Genomic DNA, 7617 nt, shown 5'->3' on the forward strand with positions numbered 1-7617 from the left:
CCCCCCAAACCCGCCACCAAAATAAAGTTTTCGTATGTTCCCCATTTATAGCCTACCTTTTGCGTACAGGTTAGATATGAATAAGACACAACAATATACAACAGGGTTGAGAATTATAACAATATAGGCTATTTTACGGTACATATTTACAAATAGTTTTGACAGTTGGTCACAGCGGTAAATCATAATCTCTTCGTGGGAAAATTGTAACATAAAATTTCCGGATCCGTTCGTCTGTATGTAATCACACTGTGATGTAATGATCGAAAAGAAACACTCTTTTGAAACGTCTATTCAAAAAGTGTATTCCTGTAAAATTAGCCCGCGGCTATCGAAAATGGGGTGCAACGCGATACACCACTAAAACTTGTCACTACAATCCAAACTATTTAGATAAAGACGGATATTTCGTCCAGCTGGCAAGCACCAAGCAAACAGTTAAATATGCGTCCAACCTTCGAATTAACAATTTTAAAATGACGAGAATAGATTTCAATATCTCAAACGCATAACTTTCATACTGTGACGTAATAATGATAATCATTATGAAGCCATCCTCAACAGGTGTTCAAAGGTGGTGATGCAATATTTCATCAGGTCTTACGAACGATGGTGCAATCTTGCATCATTTTTTAGGAATTTCCATGACGTAAGATTCAGTAGACCTGAACGGTTTTATATGACGTTTGATTTGTACAGAGATTGGCCGTAACAACAGTCTAACGTTTTTTGCTTAAGTTAAGCCCTCATCAAGAACCTGAAAATATTTACAAAAATGCAATAAATTTCAACTTGAAGGTAAAACTACATTAGGAAAAGGCAGCTACATAAATAGCTACGAAAAAATTGCACCACAAGGAACGTGATACATTAAGTAAATGCTGAGGAGAATGGACGCGCCTCCAGCAAATAATTGTTTGTTTAAATTTGGGTTGTAGCGTTTGATTAACAGCGCTTTCTGAATTTTGGTGTCAAATTGGACTTTGCCTTTACGTAAAATTTTAAATGACTCAGCATAGAATTTTCGATCTGTGCAAAAAGAACGCTTCATGATATGGTCTTGATGGCACTTTTCCTTAGCTCCCTAAAGTTCAGACGCTCCCGTGCTCTTGTGGTCAAATGTCTGGTCTACAGACCGATATACCGTACGTCAATACCGAATCACACGGACATGACCGAATCACAATGACCAATTCACACGGACGGAAAATACCGAACCACACTGTATGCGACATTTAAGCAGAGAGAAAAGGCGTCTGGGACTTTAGTTGAAAATACGAACTAGGCACTTTGAATGTTTTGTAAGTAGGAAAAACGTCCACACCAAATTTACTGTTTACAAAATTAGTGTTTTGTTTCAAACTGTTTTCGTGCTAGTTGTTGTTTTCGCACTTATTTGTGTTCGCAAACGGAAAGTTAATTCTATTTTATCATACATGACGAAAAAGTCGAGATCTATAAAAGATTGCGAGAATGGACGTAGGGATGAGGATGCTGATGGTGCTAGTAGCATGGGTTTCACGAGGCTCACTTCTAATCTGATTGAGAGAACAAACCCTGATGTATCGGCAACCGATGAGTTGTGGGCCGCGAGTGCCTTTAAATATTAATAAAAGGGATGGGCATTGGCCTATTGTCACTATTGTCGCAAATCACTCGGCCGACATTTTTGAATTAGCCCCCCCTTAATTTTTTTTCTGGGTGCGCTACTGCAAAGCCTCATCTGCAATCTGCTCCGGATAAACACTTAGTCTGCATGATCACGGAGCTTGTTTACAACAGGTTTTGGTGGTCAGACCACTCGACATGAAACAACTCATCTACGGTACTGCCTAAATGATTACTTGCTTTATCATTTACCAATTTCAGCCACTTGCTGAAATCTTGCTTGTTCAGTTGTCACTTGCTCAAATGCAATGTGCTGTATTCACATCCGCTGAGTTGTAGAAGACTCAGAAGTTTTACCCCCATTTCGACCAGAAGCAGTAAACTAAGCAAAAAATTACGACGTCTTAAAAATGTCGCCCCTCAAGAATCTGTCCTGGCGTATCCTCAATGGAAGTAAGGGAAGCATTGCTTCCTCTGTCAAAATTGAAAAAAGAAAAAATGACATTTTTCAGTAAAACGATTTCGTAATTTCTTTACTTGAATACGAATTAATACAGCTTCTAACTCATGTTCCTGTAAGATTTCAGGTCGGTTTTAATTTTAAAAAAGTCGGAAGCTTACGGAAGCAAGGATTCGTATCGCATCCCTTGCTCTCGTTTTTGTTATCCAAAAAAACAAGTGAGAAACAAAGAAAAAAAAGCAGCGCAAAGTTTGCGCGATTTACGTTTCTTTTAACTAATCTGTGGAAGCAATTTTTGAATTGCTTGCTCTGTCGCAGAGTTGCCCGATTGGCCAAATTCCTCGAATTTAGCTTTTTAAAAAATCAACTCTTCAAAATGCATAATAATCAATATTTCTCATATATCGCAACCTTACCAAATGAAACCATATTCACCATTGTTCAATACATGTTCTATACTTGTTTAATACTCGTAATGTGGCGGATTACAACTCATCCGCTACAGTTCTTTTAATATTTACACTTGCTATTTTTCGGGCTACTTTCAGTATTCTTTTTGCTACAATTTATTAAAATCCGCTACAAGTCATAAAATATATGTACATTTTATTATTTTTAATAGAAACAGGTAAATATATCCATTTGGCCTTTTTTGTCTAATATTTTCCTTGTTTTGGCATTTTTTTGTGTCACTGTATTTTGGCTTTAAGCCCTTTTCATAGTCTGGAAACTCTGCTCTGTTGGGTATTGTAGTGATGCAAGCCGCGCCGCGCCGCGCCGCGTACGCGGCCGCTTTTGACTTTTTCGCCGCGTGCCGCGCCGCGCCGCGTGGAAGGTTGAAATGACAAAGCCGCGCCGCGCCGCTTGCCGCGTAAACTTTCAAGAAATTAATTTTTCGTAAACGTAAACTTTCAAGAAATTAAACTTTCGTAAACGTAAACTTTCAACTTTTCAAGAATCAGCTATGAAACTTCAAATTTAAATTGGAAACACGGATCAGTTATTTTTCCCTTCGGAAACCCTAAGATGGAAAGCTATGCAAATGCAAATTGCAAATGGCTTGCAGTTGACAGGGTTTTAGGGCTTGCTTGTCAGGGAAGCTGTACGAATGTTTTTGGTTAGTAGCCTAGCTGATAAGCTCAGTTACCAGGCTATAGGCCTAGCGCAACTACCGCATTATTTACTATATCAGTTAGCCCAGTGAGTTCAGGCTATAAGTTTTACTCTTGTGTGTGTAGTTCATATAGCCACTGGCATTATAATTGCATTATTGCTTACAAAAAGTGTTCAAAAGTCCTGATACTGGATCCAGGAACATTCTATTTGTCTTAGTTTGTATTATGTCTTAGAACTTAGATGCATTGCTGATAAGAGAATATGATCTGGTTAGCCTGGCCAATTAGTGCACAACTGTATTGGTACTAGGTTACCAGTTATATGCCATGGATGCTTTTTCCTACAATTGACTTTCTAAACAATAACTCGTTAAAATATTTTTTTTTAATTTTGTAATTTGCGGTGTGCGGTGCGGTGCAGTGTCAAAGTTCCAGATAAATTGCGGTGTGCGGTGCGGTGCGCGGATAGATGAGTCAGTTGCGGTGCGGTGTGCGGATAAAAATTTTGGGTTCGCTGCATCTCTAGGGTATTGTGCCAGTGAGCTACTTAATGAGAAAATCTAAGGCGCTGTTATGGTTGGCTAGAATGGCTAGTGGCTACGCTCCTGACGGCAGCCTTCCATTTAAACAACCGAAATGTGAGCTAAGATCAACACCGATGGAAAAACCCTGTCCTTATGCACTAACCTCAAATACCTTCTGGTGGTAGGCTAGTCCTGGCAGGTCACCCACCCACTGACAACATTTGGAGTCACGACGCTAAAAATCTTCATCACGCACAGCTTTGTTGATGCGACTCTTAGTTTTAGCTGGGATGCTGGAGATGACAAAATGACACGTTATTGTCTTCAAGTGAGCAACTTTGCTGATTGAAATTGAGACACACATTTGTAGGCTACAAGTCGCATACGGTAACTCCTCATAAAAACTGCTGAAGACCAAGCCATCAGTGCGCTACCTGGACGGACCACCAATGGAGCTCGGAGTGGAAGAAGATTCTACAAGCTTCATTTCCGACACTGGCCCCCATCAAACCGAAAACGTTTGCCAAGAAAGACCTGGATGCCGTCATTCGCCAGCGTAGCATTCCCTACTGGCTTAGGACTAATCCGCTCTAACATGCACAAATGGGAGATGGTAGCCTACCATTTGCAGTCTGTGATTGCGACAAGAAGAAACATACCGCTGACCACACCATCAGCAACTGCGCCATTTATCATGCACTAAATGGTATAGGCTACATTGTCTTCGCAAATTAGATGACCAGTCAATGCAATGGCTGCTCGATATCTGTTCAAACATCTAGCCGCCTGGGGTCACCACCACTGCTCAAGGGTGGTGAAAGACCAAACTCCTCTACCCGGAGTGTCAAAGAACAAAGGTTTAAAAAAGAAGATTTGCCTAAATTAAGATACTAGTGAGCACAGAGATTAATAAATAACTGATCTAAAAGTTCCGTTTTTGGTTGAAATGTTGTTATTATTTCATCCACTAAATATTTTTGAGTTAAACTGCTGCGTTTAGTTGCTTAACTTATTTTCATTTAGGCAACGTGTAATTAAGCTTTACGACTTCATCTATAACAGGGCTACTCAACTAGCGAACGCGGTCCGAATCCGGACCTTCTGGGCGTCCATGATGGGCCTTGAGCTTTTGGAAGAATAACCTCATTGCCATGTTTCAGGGCTTCTTCAAACAAATTTCTACTGGAAGGAAGCAATTTTAACTGTGACTGATTATCCTAGTTGCTGGGGGGATTCGACTCCCAGACTCACTAACACTTTCTCAGAAATCCAATTCAAGTTACATTTTACCTAAAAAAGTGGTTTGGTACAGATAGTTTAACTTTCGTGGTTGCGTGGGAAAAAACTTATTTACTGGACCGCTAAAAATATTGAACTTGTTAGTTGTCAAACTGGACCTTTGTTAACATTAGTTGAGTAACCCTGATCTATAACATGCACATTTTAAACCTTTGTGGTTTTGCCAGTGCCACTTTTTCCTTTTGTTGGTGTTGTTCTTTTAAGACAGTGGTGACGAACCTTTTTGCGGTCGCGGGCCACTTTGGCAATTACACATGAGTTATCGGGCCACACAACTTTTTAATCGTAACCAACTAACCAATTATGAAATCTTTTAGAAGCGACTCAAGATATTATTCATGAAAAGTAACAAACGGCAGATGAAAGTAATAAAACCCACACAGTTGAAATTATCTTACGCAGAATTGAAACATACAACAGTAAAAAATAAAAACAAATCAACTTGAGAAAAAAGAATAGAGCAATAGTACTTGCACTGATAATGACGACCTCGACAGTTTAATTTTTAAAGCGTTTTATAACTTTAAACCCTGAAAGATAGTGTTTACGGTTTAGGGCAAGAAAATAGCAAAGGAAAGATGTACCGGTAGCCTACTAGTGAAAGCATAAAACAGCTCAGATGTCTTTTGTCTTTAATGCATGAGCGATTGTCAAATTGTTTTTCAGGCCACACAAAATTCTTTGACGAGCTGCACCTTTGTTCTAAGACAGGGGTCACCAACCTTTTTTGCATGCGGGCCACTTTGGCACTAAGGAGAGCTGTGGCGGGCCGCACTAATAAAATGTTAGGTAGGTTGGCTCTTATGCTAGAAAAGAACGCATTTCGTACCCAGTATCCAGCGTTACATGTTGTTCATATTTATGTTAGAATACCGCAGCAACAAAATTAATCGAACAACGCTACTGCCAGGCCAAGCTCCTTTTACAACACTTTTGACTTTTTTAACACTGCCTAATAAATAGAGGCCACTTGTTTTGTGCACTTATAGCGAGGCGAGCGGTTTCATCAGAATATTCATCGCCAAGCAAGAGTGGTGTTGTTACTTCGCTTCGCAAAAGATATCTTGCAATTAACAGTTTCAGTAAACAAGGAATTGTTTGACACATTGCAACACAGGCAACAATAGTGACCTGCAAACATATCAGCGAAAAATAGGCTCCAATAACAAGGAAAAAGAAACCAGGTACCATCTTCTCTCGTGTTGTCGCTATATGTCAGGGCATCCGTTGGTTAACCACTGCCTGGTGTCGTCATCGATGGAAACTAGGCCTTCCATACCATGAGGAGGCCTGTATAGCCGGCAATCCTTGATAATGTGTGCTGCCGTCTGCATTTCACCACACTCACAAGCAGCACTCTCTGCCGACGAAAGCAAGTACCTCCACGTGGCCGCCCCCGCAAGTACCGACTTTGGGAAACTAAACTTGCTACAACTGTCGCTATAAAGTTATGCGGAAGAACAATCATCAGAATGGCACCCCCAGACCAAGCACAGCGCCCTTGTCAGGGCGAACAGCACAGAACAGCACCAGCTGTTGTAGGTCAAGGAGTGACCATTCTGCAACTAAATGTTGAAGGCACCACCAACGCTAAACTAGACATCATCACACCAGGTACCATAAAACAAACGCTTGTGAAAATTACCGAAAAATCGTAATTTATGAACAGTCTTCCCTCTAAAAAAGCAATGAGTTGGTTTTTCATCCTTTTTGTGAGAATCTATAAAACCGTCTTTCTTTTATTATAGACAACTGTCACTTGCGGTGCTCATCAGCGTGGCAAGAATTTGTTGATTAACAACATTTTGCAGTACTTGCTTCGGCAGAACATATACTATAATTGGAACGATACAGATTAGCATGGCTCCTGCGCAAGGATGACACGCGAAATCGTGAAGCGTTCCATATTTCTTAAAAAAAAAAACGTTTTGCAGTAGGCCTACTAAGCTAAATATTTTCATAATACAATCAGAAAAAGTCTCTAAATTTATATGTAATATATTGCCAATTTATTATAAATTGAGTTGGCACACCGACCCATTTTGCCAACAAAAACTTGCATAAAAAGAACACTGCTAGTGAAACACAATAACCGTGAAACTCGCACTAGTGTTTACATGACATTTGCAAACTTAAAATAAGCAACCCTATGCTCACAGACAATTTCAAAATTTGATAACAGACGTTTTAATCATCCCTGTGGCTGGACATCGCATTGGAATAACTTTAAGCAACCCCCACCTAGAACTATAATCTGATTGGTCGGTCGGTGGAATCGGATGCAATGCGAAAATATGCTTCCAGGGAAGTATTTTTTGCCTTCGTGCTCTTTAACTCCCTCTATAACATGTATTTTTGGTTATACTTGTACGCTGATACCTTCCGCGGACCGCAGCGATACAGCGTGGCGGCCGCCATTTGGTGACCCCTGTTCTAAGATAAGCCTACTCTATAACTGTAATGCAGTTTAACGTCGTTTTTGTTGCATTCTGACAAAGAAAAAAAAAATAGCCTGAATGGAAACTTTAAAAAATTAGATGTTTTGTTAAGAAACTAGGCTAACTAGGCTACTACTAAACCTAGGCTACCAGAGATCATTAATTTACTGAAC

General features: G+C 40.0%; 1 non-coding gene across 1 annotated transcript; it reads left to right on the plus strand.

Moving 5' to 3' along the window:
* Positions 1-6816: 6816 nt before the first annotated feature.
* LOC145784845 (U6 spliceosomal RNA) lies at positions 6817-6918 on the plus strand. The gene has a single exon (XR_014291057.1). It is a non-coding gene; the product is annotated as a U6 spliceosomal RNA (small nuclear RNA).
* Positions 6919-7617: the final 699 nt, after the last annotated feature.

This window comes from Aplidium turbinatum, chromosome 1, assembly GCF_918807975.1.
Source record: "Aplidium turbinatum chromosome 1, kaAplTurb1.1, whole genome shotgun sequence".
NCBI lineage: Eukaryota > Metazoa > Chordata > Ascidiacea > Aplousobranchia > Polyclinidae > Aplidium > Aplidium turbinatum.